Source organism: Equus przewalskii, chromosome 17 (assembly GCF_037783145.1).
Source record: "Equus przewalskii isolate Varuska chromosome 17, EquPr2, whole genome shotgun sequence".
NCBI classification, from domain to species: Eukaryota; Metazoa; Chordata; class Mammalia; order Perissodactyla; family Equidae; genus Equus; species Equus przewalskii.
In genome coordinates, this window is record NC_091847.1 from 22,097,308 (window position 1) to 22,121,313 (window position 24,006).

Here is a 24,006-nt window from a genome sequence, read left to right on the forward strand (position 1 = left end):
ACTCTAGACTGTTGGATTTGAATTGGAGCTTTCAGCATGAACTCAGGATTTGTTTCTGCTTTAATTCTTTTCGTTATCATGTTTAATTTACATATTGAGAAATGCACAGATCTTCTTTATTTCCTTGTGCCCCTTCCTACTCAATCCGCTCCCCCCGACATAGGCAACCACTGATTTCTATAACCTTAGATTAGTGTTGCCTGTTCTGGACCTTCTTATGAATGGAATCATGCATATGTATTCTTTTACATTTGGCTTCCTATGTTCAGTATGATGCCTGTGGGAAATATCTACTGCGTGATTCAGAAGATCATTCATTTTTACTCAGATGATGATTTATTCATTCTTTATTGGTAGGCTCCAGGATTTGCTTCCTCTGGCCAGAAAAATTCTGCTCTCCGAATTTGGAAATTGCCCTTAGGCAGAAAGCTCACTTCCGGCTTTTCCCTTGTCTCATGGAATCACAAATGGATGCTGCTTGTTGTTCATAGCCTCAAAGGAGTTACATTGCTTATTTTGTCCAGTTTTACAGTTCTTTAAGGTGAAGAGTTAAGCCCAGTACCAGCTACTTCACTAGGGCTGGAAAGGGAATTCAATCAGGTTTTTAAAAAGATGTTTTTCTAGCTTTGGCTACAGAAAGGACCCCAAAGTAATGATATTCCAGCAGTAAAGGGGAAATTTAGTGGTCCTATCTTGGTTTCTAAGTACTTTTCCCAGGAAAAGAAAACCAGGGCTTCATGGAGAGAGAACTGATTCCAGAAATGGTGTGCCGAAGGTAGAATGGGAGCCTGGAACACCTTTTGTGCCAAAAGCAAAGAAGTACTCGAAGACTATGGGGGGTTTTCCTTTCTGAAAAAAGTAGGCTCAAAGAACATCCTTTTACAACTGGGTAAACTTTAATATGGATTTTATATTATACATTATGGAATCAATCTATATTAACTTTTCAATCAAATCTTCTGGTGTAGAGTAAAAGTTTTCCATAATATCACTAATGTTTCAAAATCAATTATGAGTAATTTGCTATTCATAATAAAGTTCCGAGGTACATTGAAAAAGACGCTATTATCTAGTATATCAGAGATTTTAAATCAAACATTAAAATTATATATATTTAATTATATGTTTATATGTAATGATATATTTAGTTATATATTGTATGTAATATTATATATTATATGTAAATATTTATATTATATAAATATTGAATATATTCAATATATTCAATATATATTATATATAGTATAAACATGTATTATATAAATATGTATAATACAAAATTATACATAATAATTTTGTTATATAATTATAAAATTATATTTTATATATATATATTATACTGTAACAAAGTACTACAAACTAGTTGGCTTAAACAGCAGAAATGTATTGTCTCACAGTTCTGGAGCTAGAAATCTGAGATCAAGTTGCCAGCAGAGTTGATCCCTTCTGAAGACTGTGAGAAAGCATATGCTCCATGGTTCTCCTCTAGCTTCTGTAGTTTGCTGGAATCTTTCAGATTCCTTGCCTTGTAGATGCATCATCCTGAACTCTGCTTTCATGTTCACACGACTTTCACCCTGTGGGTGTGTCGGTGTCCAAATTTCCTCTTTTCGTAAGGACACCAGCCATATTGGATCAGGGGCCCACCATACTCTAGTATGACCTCATCTTAATTAATTACATCTGCAGTGACTCTACTTCCAAATTAGGTCACATTCTGAAGTACTGGGAGTTACAACTCCAACGTAGGAACTTTGGGGGGACACAATTCAACCCATGACAATAGAAATGTACATAGTCCTAAAATTATGGTTTAGTTTTGCTTGTTTTTGAGTTTCATAATCATACAACACACATTTTTGGTGACTTAATTCTTTACTCAAATTTATATTCTTGAGATTCATCTTTGTTAACACTTGTGTCATATTTGTTCTGTTATATAAATATACTATAAATTGTTTATCCATTCTACTATCAACAGCCATGTGGATTAGTTTAATTTTTAAATTTCTACTACAACAAATGTTGCCATGACCATTCTCATACAAGTCCTCAGATGCATATTGCAAGGTGACCTCTAGGGCAGTATTCCCAACTAGTCTCTGCTGTAATTGGGTTACAGGTGTGCAGGTTTATTGGTCCCCTCATCCTTGGGACTGTAGGCAGCTTCGCTCATTACCCTAGTATGCTGTACAAGTATTATCTCCTTCCGTGGACTTGACAAATGCTAAGAAGCACTCCTTTAAGATGAGGTTGCTGGGATGTAGGGCATGTCCACATTTACTAGATACTACTAAACTGTTTTCAAGAGTGGTCGTTTACACTTCTGTCATCAGTGTATCAGTGCCCAATTCTTGACATCCTTGACAATACTTGGAATTGTCAGACATATTTTTATGAATTTGGTGGTTCTGAAATAATACTGTATTTTGCTTTTAATTTACTTCTCTTGATTACTAAAAAGCAGATAATCATCATATTTATTGGAAATTTATATTTCATTTTCTCTAAATCATCTGTTCAGATACTTTGGGTATGTTTCAATTGGATTGTTGGACTTTTGTCTTATTGATTCAAAGGAGTTTTTGTATATTCAAAATACTAATTGTTTGTTGCTTATATGAATACAAATGCATTCTCTCAGCTTGTAGTTTGCCTTTTAACTTATTAATGGTGCCTTTTGATGAGTAGGTTTTCATTTCAGTTAATTGGATTTGCTAATCTTTCCTTAGATCTTTTCTTGAGTTTCGTTTTAAAAATACTCTGTTGCCTAGAAGGTGTGAATATATTCTCCTATATTTCCTTATAAAGTTTAAGGAATTGCCTTAAAATAGCTTAATCACTTTGGTTCTGAAGCTCTCTGTAACATGCTTTTATATAATGTAAAGTTGTGATCTAATATTATTTTTTTCTCATATGGACAATAAATTTGCCTTAGCACGATTTCTCTTTTTGAATAATCCACCTTTTCCCCAATGATTGGCAATGGCAACATTTTTGTGTTTCCAAATAAGTATAGGTCTGTTGCCAGGCTCTTTATTCTCTTCTGTTTTATTTGTCCAACATTGCACCAATATCACAGTGTCTTAATTATGAAAGCTTTGTTGTAAGTCTTATTTTCTGATCGAGTAAGGCTGTTAGTTCTGCTTTAGAAATATTCTTGACTCTTTGCTTGTCCATATAAATTTTAGGACCAGCCTATCAAGTTCCACAAAATACACTAGTGGTATAAGAAATAAAATTGCATTGTTTCTATATATTAAAAAACATGAACTTTTTAAAATCATATTCAGTCTTTCTATCCATGCAAATGTTAATTCTTTTTAGTTATTTAGGTCTTCTTTAATGTCTTTCAATTACCTTTTATAATTTTCTCCAGAAAGGCCTCATACATTATATGTTAGGTTTATTCCTATATATCTTACTTTTTGCTATTGTAAATTGTCTTTTTAAAATTTTTATCTTCTAACTTTTTGAAAATGACATATAGAATTGCAATTCACCTGATATATTGATTTTATATCTGATAAATACTCATTATTGTTACTGATAAATACTCATTATTACAATAATGTGGCTGTGTTATTTAATTATCTATGGATAATGATTTATAAATTAATTGCTTCTGGTTAGAAAATAGATTATATTTATATATAATACATATTTTATATATATATCAATCATTTCAAATTTGTTAGACTTGCATTAATACCTCATAGTTGGACACTTCTAAAAATGCTTCATATGAGGTTAAAAATATGAAGTTGTAATTTATTGCTTGTAGTAGCCTATATAGCTGTAACAGCAAGTTTATTAATTCTGCTTTATTTTAGTATATTTGATCTCTCAATGACTGAGAGAGGTATTTTAATGTCTGATTTTGATTGAAGGTTTGCCTCCTACTTCTATGTTAGTTTTCTTATTTAGTTTTTGGAAAGCTATTAGGTAGTACAACTTTAGAATTTTTATATCTTCTTGGTAAGTTGAATCCTTTGTCAATGTGTGGTGATCTTTTCTAATTCAGTCATGCCTTTTTGCCCTCAAGTCTATGTGTCTGACATAATTTCAGTCTTCTGGGTAAAATTTCTCTGGTATAATTTTTTCCAATCCAATCTCTGTGGCTTTAAATTTTAGAGATATTTCTTGTCAACGGTGTATAGCTATCTTTTATTTCTGTAACCAGTGTAAAATTGAACAATCTAGTACAATTATTTTGATCATTCATGTATTTAGATTCAATTCTGCTACTAATTATCTTATTTTATCTATTTTTCTTTTGGATGATGTTCTTTTCTCTATTTTTTCTCATTTTATTTAATCTCTTTAAGTAGTTTGGAAGTCACACATTCTATTTCTACAGCAGCTTCTACAAGACGTGAAATGTTTTTGGCTCTTCACATTTTACCATTTGAGGGAACTCTTCCTATTTCTGTTGTATACAACCTACCACCAAAGATAAGTTCCCTTTGAAGAGCCATGCTAATCAACTTCAATTTCACATAATAAAATGACAGTGAAGAGCAAGTTTTACTCTGTTACACAACCACTGACAAAATAACCAAAGGGACATTTGTGAAGAAATTTTTATTTCAAAGCAAGTCCTTAAAGATTTATTACAGGATGTTTTATTTTCACAATTCTAACAGTAAGGCAGACTTGTAGAAAATTATATAAAAAATGAAAACTGGAAGGATAAAAGCTTAAAAACAAATTACCTCACCCCCAGACAAACCACAGTTAGAATTTCGTTTGTGTATGCCTGTAGAATTTTGTGGCCTGTATATTATTTATTTAATTGTTTCTCTAAAGTGTGTTAACACAATGACCAAACAATTGTTTCTTGGGAAACAAAGAGCCTTCCATTTTTGTCTCCACAAAATATCTTCTCTAAATATATTTTGCATTGATAGTTAAGTACTTTCATGATCCTTTATTTATTTATCTACTACTTATTTACTGAGCACCTAAAATAGACAAGTTCTACCCTAGGCCTTGGGGTACATGGCAGAAAAAAAAGACATTAAGATTCTTATTGTTGAGAGGCTTATATTCCATTAGGGAGAGAGAGAGATGATAGCAAAAAACATAATAAATATATGCATGATATATCATGTGAGGAATATTATGGAGGAAGAAGGAAAACGATAAGAGAGTGTGGTAAACATAATTCTAAAATGACCCCCCAAAGATCCTTGTGCTTGTATAATCCCCTCTACTTGAATGTGAGGAAGACCTGTATATATAACAATATATCAATCCCATTATATGGCAAAAGAGATTTTACAGATGTAGTTAAGGTCCCTAATCAGTTGATTGGGAGTTGGTTTGAAAAGGATTATCCTGGGTGGGCCTGGCCTAATCATGTGACACTTTTAAAAGATAGTGAAGCATTAGAGAGATGTTCTTCTTCTGGCCTAGGAGATGAATCCAATTATCATGGTGTGAGAGGAGGAGGCCATGTGGCAAGGAATCCAGGCCAGTCTCCAGGAGTTGATGGCAGCCAGTGATGGAAAACCACTAAGAAAATGGGTGAGTTGGCCCTCCAAAGAGATAAATTCTGCCAATAACCATGAGCTTGGAAGAGGACACTGAGCCCCAGATGAGAACCTCAGCCCCAGCCAGCACCTTGACTGCAGCCTTGTGAGTCTTGAGAAGAGGATCCAGGTAAGTGGTGCCTGGCCTCTAACCCATAAGAACTTTGAGATAATAAATGTGTGATGTTTTAAGCTGCTACATTTGTGGTCATTTGTTACACAGCAATAGAACACTAATATAGGGGGGTTGGGTCAGAGGAGGCCTCTTTGCAAAGGTGAGATGTGAGCCAAAAGGAGAAGAAGAGTGGATGGGGAGCCATTTCTGGGTTTTGATCATTTGAGTCAAGTGCTGAAGTAAGTATCAAAATTTTTATTTTTATTTATAGATATTAAGAAATAAGAAGGAACAACTCTTTTGTAATAAAAATATGAGGTAATATTTGAGCAGATAAGACAAATTATTCTCTCCTCAGAAAGATAAAGTAATGGTTATTCTCAGAGACAGTACTTCAAATTACCGAAACCTCAGGAGAAGGGTCTCCTGGAAGCATAAAAATCAAGCATCTAGAGATATGCATCAATAAATGCCAGCAGGGTGTGACGGTGGAGAGGGGATGGCAATAGCAGGAGATATTATTTATTTCTTTCTGTGATGAATATTTAAAGGAAGCATGACCTTGAGAGGAGCTACTTAGCAACTAATCAATCAATCCATTCGTCAATCAATAGTAATTATACAGTCTTTGTTGTATGTGCAGGAAGCATTCACCTGCACAGACAGGAACACCATAGAGGTAATGGCACTCACTTTTCCTAAGAGCTTAAATGCAGTTGGATACAAAAACCATGTGGAGTAACTATTCATAAGACCACACACAAATAAGACCTAACCTCTTATGTAGTATGGCCACAAGTAGAGGAACAACAGAAGTGGAAAACAATGCAGACTTCAAGAACCAAGGAAAACTTTTTGGAAAAAATATAGTTGGAACTGGGCTGTGAAGAGTATGACAGAATTTGACTAAGCAAAGGCGATTTGAAAGCATTATGGAAATTGGTAACACTGTGACTAAGGAAACCCAGTATTCTGATAGGAGCTTCAGATTTAAAGATGAAAGTATCAGCAGATTTAAAGGTGAAAATATGACCAGAAGATGTTGCTAACTCTTTTAATTTTCTTTTATGGTAGGCATGACGTAGGATGGGAACCTACTGCTCTCTAATCCTACTCCCTCGACTCCCTTACTGGTCTTCTATTCTGAAAAGCAAATAGCAAGTTTCTTAGTAAATTCTCAAGCACTGAGTTCTGTCAGAAAGACATCATCCTAAATATACATGCATAAATACAATGAGTTCATGTTAGTGAATAAAGGAATGGATTCTAGAAGATTAGAAAATACAGAGAGAATTAGTTTTAAAAAATAGTGTGGGGGCCGGCCCCATGGCCAAGTGGTTAGGTTCGCATGCTCCCCTTTGGCGGCCCAGGATTTCGCCGGTTTGAATCCTGGGCTCGGACATGGCACCGCTCGTCAGGCCATGCTGAGGCGGGGTCCCATATACCACAACTAGAAGGACCCACAGCTAAAAATATGCAACGATGTACCGAGGGGCTTTGGGAGAAAAAGGAAAACATAAAATTTTAAAAAAAGAAATAGTGTGCAAGTTCGATATGGTTCTCTATTAGAGCTTAAGCTCCTCGAAGAAGCAGATTTGTTTTGAGTTAGTGTTTTCAGCACCCAGGACAGTGACTATCATTTTGCTAAATGGGTTACCCCTAAATAAGGGATGAATGAATGAATGGCAATCTGGTTTATTTAATCATGTATGCATTTCAGCAGATGGTAGAAATTAGGGGTGCATTCCCCTTCCTCATCCTTCTTTTCAAACAGCGCAAGCCTCACTCTGGTTGCTTCACACCTGTCCACCCTCTCTTGAAATATACTGTCTCCAGGCCCCAGCCACGTTCCAAAAGAAATATCACCACTTAGAGTCACAGCAAATGAAATCAACTGATGCTTCATATTTCGAAAGACTGTTAGAAAACATCAAGATTGGCAGACAGATGGCATTCCACAGAGAAGGTGCAGATGGACTAGTCAGCCCAGAAGGGACGTCTTTGAATGTTTGTTTGGAAAAGCAAATGTTTCATTTCAATACAACTTTCATTGTTGTTATTGCTGCAGTTGATATTTTCCAACCATGAAAGTATCTTCAGAAGTATGAGTCTTATTACAAATACTTCCTTATCTTGTATCATTTGGTCTTGACCACACTTCCAGAAGAGGATTTTTTTTTTTTTAAAGATTTTTTTTTTATTTTTTCCTTTTTCTCCCCAAAGCCCCCCAGTACATAGTTGTATATTTCTCGTTGCGGGTTCTTCTAGTTGTGGCATGTGGGACGCCGCCTCAGCGTGGCCTGATGAGCAGTGCCATGTCCGCGCCCAGGATCCGAACCAACGAAACACTGGGCCGCCTGCAGCGGAGCGCACGAACCTAACCACTCAGCCACGGGGCCAGCCCCAGAAGAGGATTTTTTTAAAAACAAAGCAGTGCCTTGCAATTTATCTGTATCCCATTAGTATTATTATTTAATTAGTATTATTATCAAAATTTAGAATTAAATAAAAATTCCTGGCATTATGAGCATTAAACAATTTTGTTATACCATAAGAGAGTTTTTCTGCACAGATTTCTTAAAATGAGACAACAACAAATATCTAAGTTCCAGAGAGATTGAAAATTATTCCAGAATTAGGAACCACAATCTTTGACGATTTGGTTATTTTCAGAAATATACAGTGTACAATCAAAGGTGCTGATTGTAGAGAGAAAGACTCTTCATGGCATGAGCACAAACCCCCGGAGAGACTAAATCAATTGCTTAAGGATGTCCTGGTCCAAATGATGCATTTTATTTTAAATTTGTAGGTCTTATGAGCTGGAGCCGAGTGCGCTATCACAGGTGTTATTGTTTTGCATTGTCTTTAGTACCGTCCTGGGAAGCAGCAGAATCTAACTCTATGTTTTGTAACGTTAGCACTTGTTAGTGCTCAATAAATATTTAATAATACGATGTGCTACACATACTAATTTGTTGAATATTTTAATTTTCTGCATTCCTGTGTGACTTAGTCAACACTGCATATTGAAGGAAATTTTTTGGAGCTCAAACTTGGGTGAACATGGAAAAGTTCAAAAATGAAGTTGAGACTGCCCACCAAATGGCCCTCCCTCTCCTGGAATGGATAAGTTGTTTGAATGAGCTGATTAGCTCAATGGAATAGATTTACTCATGTCAAAGCTAATTACCTATCAAGTATAGCTGTAAAATACTGCTTGTTTGGGCTGCTTCTACCTCAGTGTTTCTCAAACTTTAATGCACATACAAATCATTAGAGATCTTGTGAAAAGGGTCATTCTGATTCAGTAAGTCTAGGCTGGAGTCTGAGATTCTGAAATTCTAACAAAGTCCAGGACTACACTTTTAGTGACAAGAGTCTAGCACACAGGTTCTCAATCCAGGGTATGCCTCAGAATCATATGTGTGGCTTTTACAAATCACAGATATGATTCAATAAGCCTTAGGGGACTTATTTATGTTTGTAAAACTCTCCAAGTAATTCTAGTTACTAACCAGGTATGGGAAATTCCACTGTGAGAGATCTTTTAGCATTTTAATCTAGAAGTCTATCATTTTCTATTCATTGTTTTAAAATTAGAATAGCATGGGTATATATAAAAAATCTGGACTAGGTAAAAGGATAATCTCATCAGCTAATAACAATAACAAATATTTATTGATTTGCCTGCTTGGTAAATCAGCCATTTATACCTTCATTCAAACTAGTTTATTTCCTTATCTAAATAATTAGGAGTGGGCCAGATAACTTAGTTCTGATGGGTAAGGCAGTAGAGGGAGTCCTGAGAAAGGTATTCTGTTCAGTTCAGTTATAATAAACACAAAGGGCTGATTCAGGGGTGTTGATCTGGGTAGATGGGAGAGAGAATCCAGAAACTGTAAGCAAGGGAACACTTATTTTTCTAAATTTGCCCAGAGCTATAACCAGAGGTAGAACAAATTATTCAAAACCTGAAAAGAAAAAAAAGAGGCAAATGCATGTGCTTAGGATTTCTCTGTGTTCAGGTGCAGAGATAAATATAAAGCTCGCTCGAGCTTTGTGTCAGTGACTGGCCAGCTTAGATTTCCAAGAGCAAGCAAGAACAGACGGGTCTGACGAGCAGCAGAATAGAAAAGCACGCATCTGTGTAGATCTGCCTCCTCTCCACCTCCCGTTTCTAGTTCCAGGACAGCATCTTTCCACTCATTGTGCTAGTTTAGGTTCAAGTTATAAAATATGTGGCTAGTGCCACAGGGAAATAATGGCGAGCACCTGCTACAGGTGACCTTTAACTGATTAAGTCTCATCTACCTATCAGGACCCTATTCCTGAACGTCCAAGGTCACGCTCCTTGTTATGGGTCTAATCCATATTTCTCCTAATGTGTTTGGTGGCAAGGGGGATGAAAACTTGCAGTGAGTTAAAAAAAAAAAAAAAGAAGTTGACATGAATGCAGAACTAGCCCATCTAGACCTGGAAATCTGTCCTTCTGGAAAACTGCTGGACAATGCTGAACTATACGGACAGCTATTTCTGAAATTACATCAATTGGCTCAATATTTTGAGGTGATATTTCTGAACCCTCCAAAAGTATAATAAATTTACAATGGGAAGTTATCCTTAATGGAATCAGGACAATATTCAGCTGCAAAAAATTAGTATATGATAGTCTTACAAAAAGACCCTCATTAAATTCAACTGTAGTTATATTTTCTTTGCCTAAAATTATGTGGATTCTGCACATTTTTCTACAGCTATAAAGAATACTAGATATGAATTTATAGCATGCTTCACTTTCCTCTTTGTTCAAGCTGGTTTATTTCTTAAGTTCTGTCCAAAAAAGCTACTTAGAATGCACCATGGGAGGTGATTTTCAGGGAATATTTCTAATGGAGAGAAGGGTGATAGGATTGGCAATTAGTTTTAAAGAAAGTTAGTCATTTAACCTGTTATTCTGGGAAAGAAGTGACACGGACTTTCCTAAGTTAGGAACAGAGAAAGAAAAGGAAAAACTGTGAGAGTCAATTAGGTTAGGAAAAGGCAGATTACTTGTAATATTTATTTTTACTGCTATCTTTTGGCAATCCAGGATTTACATTGCCCAATTACTAGCGATTCTGATGTTAGAAGAAATTCTAGAATAAAAAAATCTTTTTGATTTTGCCATCGTAAAACCATGATTTTATTATCTGTTATTAGAAGCTTTAATTATTGAAAAAAATTAAGATTTACAAATAAATTAGTATTTTACTAATACTCCATATCCTAATTAATTATTTTTAGGAATGGTAAGCTAATTTCTCTTTTTATCTTAGATTCTCATAACACAGAAATCAATGCTTCAAATTAGCTCTTTATTTATTTGTAGTGAGGGAAAATTTATGAAATCTTTGGTTCCCTTTCGAAAGTTACACTATATGGTAGTTTATACTCATATGAAAGACAGAGTGACGATGTCAATGAGGTAGATCGTCTGGGACATGACTTTAAACAACCAAACAATGGGACACATAAACTCTGGCTTCTTGGATGGAAGGCTGCTTTACTCCATTTGGTTGTATTATCAGGTTCTAAACTTAGCTTTATCCAGCATGCTCAGTGAATAAATAAAGTACATAATTGAGAAATTTAATTAATATTGATCACTATTTTAAAATAGGTCACAATTTTCAAAGATTTGAAATATAATAAAGCAAATTTAATTTCAAAACTTATTCAAATGATTTTAAAATTACTGTAATCTTTGCTATATCATGACAGATTAGTATGGTGCCTTAGATAGAACCCTATGATTACATACTTGAAAATTACTAATTATTATGTGGCTAGAGATATAAGCTATAAGGACTTGATTGAATAATTTTGGTTCATAAACAACTTGTCCATTGAGTGAGTGTTTGTTAGACAGTATTTTCCCCAAACGGGCATTACCCATCTATTACTGTAGGACACATACAGGTAAAAGAATTGTGGGATGGTTCTTCAATTTTTGGATAGAAAGAAAATATTTTATTTTAAAGATTGGTACCTGAGCTAACGTGTTGCCAATTTTCTTTTTTCTTCCTTCTTCTTCTTCTCCCTAAAGCCCCCCAGTACATAGTTGTATATTCTAGTTGTAGATCCTTCTGGTTGTGCTATGTGGGACGCTGCCTCAGCATGGCCTGATGAGCGGTGCCAAGTCCACGCCCAAGATCCAAACTGGCAAAACTCTGGGCCACTGAGGCAGAGCTCACAAACTTAACAGCTCAGCCATGGGGCCGGCCCTGAAAAATATTAAATTGCTTATACTCTACTTCATACTGCAATGAGAAAACAAATTCCAGATGAGTTAACGTGATAAAGAAATAAAAAGTTACTTAGAAGCAATAGAAAAAAATAATAGGAAAATATTCTTACTAACTTAGATTGGGGAAGGGCTTTTAAGGCAAGGTATAAAATAAAATAGATGGAAGAAGTCTGACATATCGAATAGTACAATTATTTTTAATTTCTTTTTTCAAGGAAGATTAGCCCTAAACTAACATCTGCTGCCAGTCCTCCTCTTACTGCTGAGGAAGACTGGCTCTGAGCTAACATCCGTGTCCATCTTCCTCCACTTTACATGTGGGACGCCTGCCACAGCGTGGCTTGCCACGTGGTGCCGTATCCGCACCCGGGATCTGAACTGGCGAACCCTGGGCTGCCAAAGTGGAACATGTGAACTTAACGGCTGCGCCACGGGGCTGACCCCCAATCATTTTTAATTTTTAAGGGTAAAATGTATTTTAAATGAGAACATATTTGCCACATACATGAAAAGGATCAATAGCTACTATTCAATGTACTGCTACAAAAAGAAAGGAAGAAAGAAAGAAAAAATTCAAGAGAATAATAGTGAGGTTTACGCACAGATAATTCGTACAAAAGATACAAAATCTTGAGGTGCACATTGAATCCTATTACGTTACCAGTGACCATGGAAATGCAAATTAAAAAAATAGTCTATCAATTTTCATTTTTTAGAGTGAGAACGTCTAAATTTTGAAATGCGTAGCTTCTATAGGAGAAAAATGGGTGCAAAGAAAGAGAGAGAAACCCTTGGTAACTGGGAAACATCTCCGCTAAGATACAGGAGGCAAGAATATCCACTTTTTTCTCCAGTATTCAGCACTGTGCTATAGGTATTAGTTAATATAATTAGATAAAAGAAATCAATTAAAGCGTATGAATGGGTAAAGAGGTTAAACTCTTTCCATTTTCAGGTGATGTGAATGTATACCTAGAAAATTCTAGATAATTGGGGCTGGCCCCGTGGCCGAGTGGTTAAGTTCGCGCACTCCGCTGCAGGCGGCCCAGTGTTTCGTTGGTTCGAATCCTGGGCGCGGACATGACACTGCTCATCAGACCACGCTGAGGCAGCGTCCCACATGCCACAACTAGAAGAACCCACAACGAAGAATGCACAACTATGTACCGGGGGGCTTTGGGGAGAAAAAGGAAAAAATAAAAATCTTTAAAAAAAAGAAAAAAAAAATTCTAGATAATTAATGTTAAAATTAACTCAAGTAATAAAAGATGCAGCTCTTCTACAAAGGAACTAAAAATAGATACATTAAAGTATCAAAGTATAAAAATACAATATGGAAGTCAATAGTTTTTATACACACAGACAATAACAATTTAGTGAACTTAATGGTAAAGAAGAACTTCATTTACAAAGCAATAAAAATATTAAACACTTAGGATTCGACTTAAGAATTCTGTGTAAAATCTGTAGGAGGGACTCTTGAAAATACTCTTCAAAAATCTAAAGCAAGATTTAAACAAATGGAAAAACATCTACCAATCTTGAATAATACAATTCAACATTATAAAGATGTCAGTTTTGCCAAATTTAGTTTGTAAATTTATATATTTAATTCAATCCCCTACTTCAATTTCTTTCATCAGTGTTTTATAGTTTTCAATGTACAGGCCTTTCACCTCCTTAGTTAGAGTTATTCCTAAGTGTTTTATTCTTTTTGATATTATTGTAAATTAGATTGTTTTCTTATTTTTATTTTGGAAGAATTTAACACTCATAGTTTTATATATTTGTGAAAAAAAATCTACACACGCATGATATGATTAATTCAAAATTACAAACTTCAAATTTTATATCAGCCTTAGTTATTAAAAGAAGTTAAAAGTCACAAATCTATTTGTTGAGAGATATTTTGAAAGAGGAAATTTGATGACAGAAGCAATTTATGCTCTAAGCGGTCTTCTCTGTACGATGAGGAAGAGAGCACTAGATGAAAAGTCACTTTCTGGAAATCACAGGGTGACGATTACCAAAAAGTTCTGCTGGACTCTGTCAAATGCAGCCAAGGTCTCATCTGAGAACGAGGCACCTGTGCTTGATTTGTTCTCACCATTGTTTTGGTCTCCCTCGTGACATTGAGTGTCAATTTCAAAGATGCTTTTGTTTGCTATTCCAGAAATATAATCTTAATCCAGGAAATTTGTGATAACCAAGAAATTTGTAAAACATGTTTTTTTTTTTTGATGAATTGTTACTTGTTTAAGTTCTAAAATACTTAAATTAAATTTAGTTACTTTAGCTTTAAATGAATGAACAAGATTTTTGTTACTTCACTCTGTACTATATGTATGGACTACACCGTGTGGTTTATCTTCTTAGTCAGAAATCATCAGAAGGATATGATATAATCTTTCCTCTGTCTGTTTTTAGTACACAGTGTCACTAGCCTATTCTATCCAAACGTAATGAAAAGCTTTGACCTACCTCAACATTGTAATTTTGTTAATTGGTATGGAGGAACCAGTCACTTAGCTACTGGATGTACTTGTATGAACATTGTTGTGTCTGTAAAAAGGGATAGGGCTAAAAAACATTATTTAGCTCATTGCCAGTAAATAGAAGTTTGAAAGGAGTTCACCATAGATCTAGAAAAAGAGGGAAGTGAAAGAATTCATAAAAATATGTCAGTAAATGCTGGAAAAAATTTCTCAATAAGAGAAAAATGGTTAGCGAAATTCAAAAAGTGATAAACTTGAGGTATGAAACATGCCCAGAATATCCATTATTGCTATGGAGATGTGGTTCAGGATAAAACCAGAAGCCTAGGCAAGCAGTTTTGCGATTGTTAATCAAGTGCTCAACCAGTCATATCATTCCTCAAAATAGCCATGGTTTTCATTTTGTAGAATTCTAATGGGTATTGCTATTCTCTCCTCATTCACCACTTTTTAAAAACCTATTATTTCCCACCACTAAATTAAGTGACATCTATAGCCCATCAATTTCACTTGGTTGCCTGTCTATACTTTTTGAACTGAGTTGAGTCTGGCTTTATTTGATATGCTTAACTTCTCTAGGGTAGAAGGTATGTTCTTATACTTTTCTTTACCTTATATAGCCAAAGCTGCTCTCAAATGGGTACTGATTATATTTTTGATGATGATGAAGAAAAAAAATAACTGATGAACTTTTTTCCTTGAGAAGATATCCTATTTTCTCCAAGAGTAGCTCTTTAAAAATTATCTCAATAGAATTGCAACAATTCCTTCCTGTTTATGAAGCCAAACTAAGCTCTGATATACTTTGAAGAAATGTTATAGTTATGTTTTTAATTCAGTTCACTTCTTATAAAAGATCTTTATGTAAGCGGAAAATTACCATGACCCTTAGGCTTCGTCTATATCTCCACTATTTTTTAGCACCAATAAAGTGAGTTCAGTGTTATAAGGACACAATTGCCAAGACAAAGTGAAGATAGATGGAAATTGAAATTCAAAGGGTGAGTCTCTCTTAGAAGTAGGCTGTATTACAGAGTTTATTATCACAAGGGATAAACTAAGGTATACTACAAAAATCCTCTTAATTGTCCTGAGCTCTTTGATATGGATCATGAAATGTTTTCAAAGCCATTCAAGAAGAAAATGTTTATTCTCAGGAGGCAAACAGGTCATTCAGCTGATACATTTCAATATATTCTCTTACATAAAAATGAAACTTCAAAAACACAAATTAATTTTTATCTTTCTGTAAGAATTAGTTTACTATATTCTTTTCATTTTTCTCTTTTCCACAGCCTGATACATGCACATGCACCCAGACAGACACATAAACACAGAGAATAGATTTCTCTTTACAGATATTTTAAATATTTTTTGCCACTATACCTGTCTTTTTCCACAACTCACAACACTGCTCTTTCAAACCAATATTTTTTTCACTAATCATCTTGAACTTTCATTGCTTTTCCTAGCATTCCTGTGCTGTGTGATCTTTTCCCCAACTTTTTTGAAATAAAAATATTTATGTGTTTTCATTTTAAATGTTTTTCTGTTTTTTCCTTTTTAAAAGTCTTTTTATTTTGAAGCAATTACAGGTGTACAGGGATCTGCAAAGATATTACAGACAGGTAGTGTCTACTGTTGGTCCAGATTCACCCAATGGTTACATTTTATATAATTATAGTGGAATATTAAAATCAGGAAATTGACAATGGTACAATGTGTGTGTATAGGTGAATAGCATATGTCATTTTATTATATGGATAGATTCATGTAACCACCACTCCAATTGAGATACAGAACGATTCTATCATCACAAGATATCCCTTATGCTTACTCCTTTATAGTTACTCCCTCTCTTCCTTCTCCCAGCTATCCCTAACCACCGGCAACCACTACCTTGCTGTTCATCTCTAGAATTTTGACATTTTGAGAATGATATATAAATGGAATTGTAGCATATGTGACCTTTCAAGATTGGCTTTTTTAAAACTAATGTCCCTGCATAGAGCTATGTTTTTTTAATCCACTCAATTTCTGATTTTTAATTGCTATATTTAGACCATTTACATTTAATATAATTATTAACATATTAGAGCTTAAATCTGTCATTTTATTTCTTATTTGCTGTTTGTTCTCTCTGTTTTTCAATTCTCTATCCTTCCTGTGGGTTACTTGAAAGGTTTTTTTTTTTTGAATTTCATTTTGATTTATCTGTAGTGTTTTCGAGTCTCTCTCTTAGTCTAGACTTTCAGTAGTTGCTGTAGGTTTTACGTTATGTATACGTAGTTTACCATGATCTATTGGTATTGATACTTCACCATATTCAGTAAAGTATAGAAATGCTTCCTCTCTTTAAATCCCTCTGCCTTCCCTCGTGTATGATATACTTGTCTTAATTATTCCCTCTAGGAGCGTTGAGGAACCACATCTGACAATGTTACAATTTTGCTTTAACCCTCAAACACATGTTTGGAAACTGAAGAGAAAGCAAGCTTGTTTATTTAAATGTTTTCGTTCTCTCCATTTTTCTTTCTTCTTTTCCAGTGTTCCAAGATTTCTTTTTTATCATTTCCATTTGGTTTCAAAACTTAATTTAGCCATTCTTTTAGATTAGTCTGTAGTTGCAGATTCTCTGAGTTATCCTTCATTCAAGAATGCCTTTATTTCTCCTTCATTCCTGACAGTAAATTTTGCCAGCTATAGAATTGAGAGTTGAGAGATCTTCTTTTTTAGCACTTGAAAAATGCTGTCATCCTCCCTCCTGGCCTCCATTATCATGATGAGAATTTGTCACCATTTGTTTTTCCCTTATTGGTAAGGTCTCATTTCTTTTTCATCACTTTCAAGATTTTTTCTTTTAGTTTTCAGAAATTTGATTACAATGTGTCTCTGAATGAATTTCTTTGAGTTTATCCTGTTTTGGTTTCTCTAAGCTTCTTTAATCAGTAGCTTTGTGTCAGTTAACAAATTTGAAATATTTTTAATCATTATTTCTTCAAATATTGTTTCAGCCCCATCTTCTGTCTCCCTTCCTCCTGGGACTCTGATGACAAAAATGGTAGATCATTTGTTATAGTCCCACAGGTATCTGAGGTTCTGTTCAATTTTTTTTTTTAAATGGCTGTTTTCCCTACGTAAGTCACATTAGGCAATCTTGTTCTAATTCGAATCCAATGATTCTTTCTTCTATCCTCTCTATTCTGCTGTTGAGCCATCCACTGGGTTTTTAATTTTAGTTATTCTCTTTTACACCTCTAAAAGTCCCATTTGGTTTTGTTTATATTTTCAACTTTTTTACTTAGACTTTCTATTTTTTTTTTTTATTTCAAGTATGTTTATAATTGCTTATTGAAGCATCCTTGTGATGGCTGCTTTAAAATCCTTGTCAGATAATTCCAACTTTAATGCCATCTCAGTATTGGCATTTTATAATTGCATTTTCTCATTCAAGTTGAGATTTTCCCAGTTCTTGTTATGATAAGTAATTTTTGAAAATTCTGAACGTTTTTGGTATTATGTTGAGACTCTGATACTATTTAAATTTTCTATTAGCAGGCTTCCCTGAACACTGAATTATGTTATTATTTTATTTTGCTTTATTCATCTATTAATTAGTGTACCTTTGTGTGTGTGTGTGTGTGTGTGTGTATAAAACTGTGCACATGTATTTCCTCAAATACATGAATTATAACAGTTTTTTCTCTGTAAATCTCTGAAATTTTAAGTCCTCTACACACAATGCCCATCAGAATGTATTGCTGATGGACTAGCTCTTGAAATGAAAGCCAGCTATAAGATCTCAGCCCAGAAAATTTATTACGCTGTGACATAACCAAATGCTAGAAGTGGAAACCTGGGCAACTGTAGTGAGAACATGAAGACAAGAAGATAGCAAAGCTAATGCAGAGTATCTCCAATAGATAAATTCAAAAGGTACGTTTATTGAGGAATAATAACATATCTCATTTAACACTCAAAAAAAATCTCTGGATGTTGGTATTTTCTTTTCTTTAACAGCTGAAGAAACTGATTTAGGAAAGTTGAAGAACTTCCTGTTCAGTGAGCAGAAGTGCTTGTATGTAGATCTAGGATGATGAGCTGGCTCCGGAGCACATTTTCTCCCAAGTCTCTAGGCTGCATTCTGTAATATAAATTACAGTTTACACAGTCTATGTCTAGAAAGTAAAGTGAAAATTATAATCTTCTCCCATAACAACCTTTTAGTTATCGAGATGTATAACTCCATTTATAGTTGTATATAAAGAAACCGATATTGAAATATCAAATAGTGATGTCAGTAATCATGAGGTCTATTCCTCATTCCTATTCTATCAGTCTGTCACTGTGTGTCATCCAGCAAGTCCTGTAGCCTTTCTAAGGCTCATCTCGCGTGTAGTTTGGTGAGAGTTTCCCCATAGGGACGTTGAAATATATTGATTGTGAATATCATTTATGTGCATTTATAATTTCTTCTTCTTCATGTTATTTTTAGTCTTATCATATGATTATAAAATATTCTTTTTAATATTTGGGGAGTTAATGTTACTCTATGCTTCAGTGAATCATTACACTTGATACTTGGCATTTATGTTTTTAAGTCAACAGTTTTCTGATTGTGAATTAGCCAGTTTCTCATTCTAATTAGCAGTTGTGATCTGCCAACATTGATTTGGCATTGGAAAGTCGCAAACAATCAATTCAGAAGACACTAATCCAAGAGGAGCATGCATGTGTGTTTTTATTTTAATTAGATCTCATGAGCTGAACGTCCTGAATAGCTTATTGCTGAAGCATTTCTCCTCTTCCCAGGAGTGATTAAGAGACAGGTGGATGACTTCTACACCAGATTTCATGGAGCAGAAGCAACTTTTAAAACACACTTCTAAAATACTTTTTGCCAAAGTCTTCTACAGAGCCTAACTGCAGAAGCTGCCTCAAGTAAAATGTTTGAGGCGAGTAGGAAACAACTATGAACATGTATAGGAGATCTAAACATACATAGTTGTAAAACATATATAGTTATCAAAATGGAAAAAAATGGAGCAGGTGTCTACTTATAGAATAAGTACTCTAGAAAGAACACAGTTTTATATACACTAGAACAAGCATAAATTCCTCTTGAGTTATTTAAAGAATTCAAGCTAAGAAAAGCAGGAAAAAATGAAATTTTAATGCATTAGGAAATGAAAAAATTATAGAAACTGGAGGTAGTTAATCTGCACGTATTAGCATTATCTTGGAGAATTTTATAAGTATGGACATGCAGGATAAATGTGCTAATTTTTTCATGATATGAATCAATTGTATGTCAAAGTGCACTTTCTATTTCAGCACTAGCTTTCTTCATCCACAGTTTCAGACTTAACGTCAGAGAGAGTCTTTCTAATTAGTTGTTTGCTTGTGACTAAAGGGGATCTTCCTTACTGATCTCAGGAGGTACAGAGATTTAGCAATTTTATGACTTTATTATCTCACACGTTACAGGACTTTCCACAGCTAGTACATAATTTTTTCACTACTATTTTCCATTTCTTCTGCAGACTTTTTATTCAAAAAGCGATGTGCATTATAGTGGAAGTTTAAAAACAGATAAACAACTAGAATCAGGTAAGCTTTACTTGTTACACAGTCTAAAATGGCAATCAGCCTGCTTTGACCAGAACTCCATTTCCACTTGATTACAAAGATATTACTTTATCATTCTGTCATTTTTCATTCTCTTTCATCATTCAGCATTTTACGGTCTCCTTTGTGGCTGGGATATAGATAAGTAGTTTGAGCTGAAATCCTTGAGATTTATTTTAAGCTTTTTTGTTCTATATGTATTTAATTGATTCAACTGGCACCAAAATGTGAAGAGGACTCAGATTTATCTCAGCCTGTGAAAGGAAAGGCAAGATTGCCTTATGACCCCACTAGGACAGTTTGGGGGTGAAAGACAAGTGTGACTCCCCTCCCTCTCCTTGATTAATTTGCTGCTAATTACGGCGATGGAGAGAGTTGCTGATGGGGACTGGGGAATGGAGAGGGGGAAAGACTGTACACAGAGTGCAACATGGAGGTGATACTTGTCTGAATATGCCATTAATGCATATAAAATACTCTATTCGTGAAGGTGAGAATTAATACTTCTGTTCGGTAATCTAATCTAGTCAACCTTTGTTTAAGTGTGTTCTTTCCTTAAGCATTTCCCCACCTACTGTCACACTGCTGGCTGGTATCATGAGAAAATCATCATTCTCTAAGACTCTGAAATCTGTAGTGATGTCTGCCTTTTCTTAAGTTACTCAGAGACCTTAAGAAAAACTACTGATAAGAAGAAAAGGGGTGTGTGTTTAGCAGGTCAGGGAGAGTAATCTTTTTATTTATTGGCTTTCTGCAAGAACAACTAATTGATTCTGTGTCAATAATTATTTGTTGAAAAACATTTATCAGGGGCTGGCCCCGTGGCTGAGGGGTTAAGTTCGCGCGCTCCGCTATAGGCAGCCCAGTGTTTCGTTGGTTCGAGTCCTGGGCGCGGACATGGCACTGCTCATCAAACCACGCTGAGGCAGTGTCCCACATGCCACAACTAGAAGGACCCACAACGAAGAATATACAACTCTGTACCGGGGGCTTTTGGGAGAAAAAGGAAAAAAATAAAATCTTTTAAAAAAAAAAAAAAAGAAAAACATTTATCAAAAGGACCTAGTTTTTTCCAGAATTCTTTAAGATCCTGGAGTTACAAAGATACATAAGTTAGAGAAGCTGACCTCAAGGAGATCACAATCAGTGGAAGAAAATAAACAGATAATGTGGTAAGATTTAGGACAGAGAAATAAACGCATTAGGACAGCATAGATGAGGGGAGCCGAAAGATGATAGACAGGGAATATTTCTTAGTGGAGAGACTTCCTGTGCTAAATTTCGAAGAGTGAGTAGGAGTGAGCCAGAAGAGATGAGAAGATACAGGCATTCCAGGCAGAAAGACAGGATGCACAGGTTCAGAAATAGGAAAAAACGTGACATGTTCCATGAAACAGAATCAGTGTTTCTGGTACATTAAATGTAGGACATGATGTGGTGGAAGACAGTCTGTACCTTTAACTTCTATGTCACACTGCTGCTTAAAGTGCCAGAGCATGGGTGAGAGATGATGTGAGCCAGAGTCAAGGCAGTGATGTCCTGAGATGTAAAGTTATGTTACTCCAGCTGTGGTTCTGGAACCCACAGCCCCAGCACCTCGTGCAGAATCTCCCCTATGCCACGAGCCCTGCTGAATCAGATTCTGCATTTTATCAAGATTCCCAAGTGATTTGTGTGCACCTTAACTTTGGAAGCAAATTCAACTTATTTAGCAAGACCATTTTATAAGCACTATGTTATTTAATCAGGAAGCATATCATTTCCTGTACTTTTTCTTTTAGTGACATCAGAAACTATTGATTCCATTAATTTTTTAGGTTTGCAAGATGTTAGTATTCTAATTCTAGCATTTCTTCCCCTTTTGTTAGCTGAAACATTTTAAAAAGAGATACTTTCCTCATTCACTATTAGGTTACCATGAAATGTAGATCATAACTGATTATTTCCCTTTATTTATTATTTTCAGAATAATAAATTGGTTCTCTAGCATCCTCCAAAGGCGGTCAGTAAAATGTTTAGTGATATTATATATGTATATATTTGACATATTCCAATCCATTGCCTTTATTATCTTTATCCATACTCATATTGTCATATGTTTGGTAATGGGAGTGTCTTGAGGATGTTGAATTCTTCTGACATGAAGCTAGTGGTTTTTTTGAACTTCCTTGCTTTCTCTTATGTCAAGATATGTTGTACATTTCCTGCCCTAGATCTGTAATCAACCATTTCTCTAAACAGCCTTGGTCACTTTTGAAAGGAATTGATATGATAGTTTCTTAAATGGGTCTTTCTATTCTCTCCCTGACTTAGATCAGGGTTTTAGACAAGTCTCATTTCAACACTTTATTTCTTAGGTTACTTCATTACACAAATTCTCTTAATGATTTTTTTTTCTTTAACTCATACGACAGTCCAAACTCCTCAGTCTAACATCCATAGAAATATGCTATTTGGGTTTAATTTACGTTTCCAGTTTTTCCAGGTTAATATATATATAAAATATGACACAACGAAATAAATCTATTAGTTATTCCTTGAATTCTCCTAGCTCATTGCTATTTTTAAAGCTTAGTTTACATTTTAATAGTCATCTGGAAAAACAATCCCCCTTTCCTTTATTTTAATTCATTGGATCAGCTGAGGATCCAGGGCAAATCCCACTGACTCTAAAAGTTTTTGCCCTTCATCCAATCATAATGTTATTTTCACCTTCTTCCTGACTATGTTGTAAGTTTCTTGAGGGTCCTTGCTGTATTTTTTTGATCTTTCATTGAATCTTTGTCCCACACACAGAAGGCACTTTATTCATATTTGCAAATGTACTAATTAATCCTCAAAACCGTTTTTTTCTTACAAAATTGGAAATCCTATTTTTATTTTCTTGATACGTTATTAATTATGCAAGTGTCAATATTTGAGTAGTAAGAATACAGCTTTTTTGACTGAAAATCTGAAATAATTTGTTTTTAGGTTTTGAAAGGCATAGTTTCCTTAAGTGAATAGCAATAAAAATAATTGGAGCCATTAGCATAAGTAAATATAATGTTGAGTCATTGGTGTCATTTTCTTAAAAACATTTCACATAAGCATTTTATTGCATCTTAGTTTTAAGACTACCAAACTTTAATCTTTGGTCCTGACCTGTTGGCAAAACAAGTGGTATTTATTCATGTATCAAACTTGATAGTGGCAGAAAGTGATGTGAGTTTCTGCAAATGGAAAGAAGATGTAGGTGATATAAATTATAAGAGAAAAGGAGGACATGGAAGAAAATAACGGGATAACGAGAGATAAAAATTGAGGTAAGTGTAAAGGAAAAGGCTGAATTTAAAAAGAAATTTTGCAGGGAAAACATTGAGGCAGCCCTAAAACTCTTGAGAGCCAAACTGCAAAATCAGTATCTAAGAGGTCTGGTTAGGCATATGCAAAGGTAAGAGGGAATGGCAACTGTTTATTAAGCACTTATCATGTGTTTAATTGTACTAGTTTCCATGATTCTACACTGATTGAAAGATAGTTTCTTCCCTGATGAAGTCTTCTAATTCCAATCTTCTAGTTCATAAGCAAAGGCAGCCAGCAAGAACAACCAGTCATTAGTGGGTTGTGCTCAGCAGGAATCGTGGAAAGCGTTGGCAGGACTCCACAATCGCTGACTAGGAGAGAGACTGCTTGAGTCTGAGGACCAATACTCACTGCTCAGTGCTGAGAAGCTGGATGCACCAAGCTGCATGAATGTATTCACGTTATGTAACTCTAGCTTTGATTTATATTCTTTCTGAGACATGGCTCACTTTAGTAGATTTATCTATCAGTAAATAGTGTTATCATCTGAGAACAAGAGTGACAAGTCATCTTAGCCTGTTTCTCAATGTCAGTTACTGTGTTGTGTGTGTTCTTGTTTTTCGTTAATGCACCAGGCTTCTGTGAGTTGGGTTAACATAA